This window comes from Echinops telfairi, unplaced genomic scaffold, assembly GCF_000313985.2.
Source record: "Echinops telfairi isolate 266 unplaced genomic scaffold, ASM31398v2 ScPeMD7_7420;HRSCAF=8458, whole genome shotgun sequence".
In the NCBI taxonomy this organism is placed as follows: Eukaryota; Metazoa; Chordata; class Mammalia; order Afrosoricida; family Tenrecidae; genus Echinops; species Echinops telfairi.
In genome coordinates this window covers 10,752,512-10,754,332 of record NW_022111320.1, presented here as the reverse complement: position 1 = coordinate 10,754,332, position 1,821 = coordinate 10,752,512, and positions in this window count along the sequence as shown.

The window sequence follows — 1,821 nt, the reverse complement described above, 5'->3', positions numbered from 1 at the left end:
ATAGGTCCATTGGTCCTTGTTTTCATTTAAAAAAAACACCAGAAAAATAAAACATATACTGCAACTTCAAGAGAGTGGACCCCAAAGACATAACACTTCTGAGATACCCCTAATATATACAACTAAAAACATAAACAAAACAATACAACCCCCAAATACATAATAATTTGGAAACCAGATCCGGTCCAGCAAGCATCCTGGGGGGTATCTGCTGACATGTTTTAACTGTTCAAGTCAGGCCTATGCGTTTGACCTTCTGTACCCAACTCTCCAATGTAGTCTGTTTAGCAACCACTTTCCTTCTATCCCTCAATTGTGGATAGAGGGCGTTTCCCGGAGGCTTATTTCTTACACAGTTCCACCAATGAATCTTGGGTTCCCACTGTCATCCATAGCCTTCTGCAAACGAGATTCTCAGACTATAGGCTCTGATACTAATCCCTCCCTTCGATTTTGGCTTATATGTTTCACAATCCTTCGGTGACTAATGATGGTGTGCTTTTTCCATGTGGACTTAGTTGACATGGCATTTAGATAGCTGCTTGTATGAAGAGAAGCCTTTAAGACCCCAGAGGCGATTTTATCTGATAGCTGGGCACCATCTAATTTCTTTGCCACATTTTGCTATAGCACTCCTCTCCTCTGTGTTCTTTTGCTGGAGGTGAGTATCGAGCAGGGCATTGATGTAAGAACTAATTGCATTTAAATTGCAGCTGGGATTTAGTGTGAGCCCTAAACCCACTGCTGGATCTAGGTTTGTTTATTCATTGTTGTGTGTTTTTTCCCTTCAATTTATTCTTACTTTGGAATTAACCCAAATGACATGTCATTGCATTGTTTAATTTCATCAAGAAGAATTGTACCATTGCTTCCATAATCGGTTTCTGAATATCCTATTTCTTCCTGGGTACCTTGACATCATTTCCCTGTAATCACCCATACCTATAAGTTCATTAATGTAAGACTGACATGTAAATCTTTGATGAGGTCCCCCTGGACAGATAGACAGCCCTAACAGAGGGAGGAAGGATACGGTTGTAAAGAACAATGCAGGAGAGGGGAAATGGGGCAAACATGTCTAGGGGAACATAATGGCATATCTGTTGGTAGGAAAAAGGGCATGACTGACTGCCAGGTATGGGGAAGAATGACTGAAAATGCTTTGGGGGACAGCAGGTGGGAGGAGTGCCTTCAGAGGTATGGACAACGGGGATAACATTGACTCGGGCTTCTGAATGCATCTCAAGGGTTCAGGCCAGGTGCCTAGGTGCATTGGGACATTGAATCCTGACCCTTTGAGGTACACAGCATGCTCCAGAGGCTGCACCAAGGAGAACCTATATGGGAATTCCACTGGGTGAATTGGATTCTACCTCAGATGCATCTAGAACTTGTGGATTTAAGTTGGAAAATACAAGGTCTCTAAGGAAGTAGAAGACAGCTATAACAATTTTTGGACAGCTGTTGGTAGGTGGACAAATAAGGTCTTGCTATGTCTGTGCCCTATAGGTTATAATAAGATATGTATTTTTTGGCAAACCTGTGACCATCATTCTGCTGGATTTACTTTTTCTTTGTTCAAATCAGGGTGCATCTCAGAGGTATTCCATTCTTGAGATTGCGATACAAATTTTTTCAGATGAAGTCTTATGATGTACATGGTTGTTGTTTTTTAAAAAAAATAAGTCCCAGTTATCTATTTACTATCCTGCTTTGTGTGCTTCTTTTTTTTTTAATCAATTTTTTGGGGCGCATACAATTCATCACAATACATAGATCAATTGTGTAAAGCACATCTATACATTTGTTGCCCTCATTATT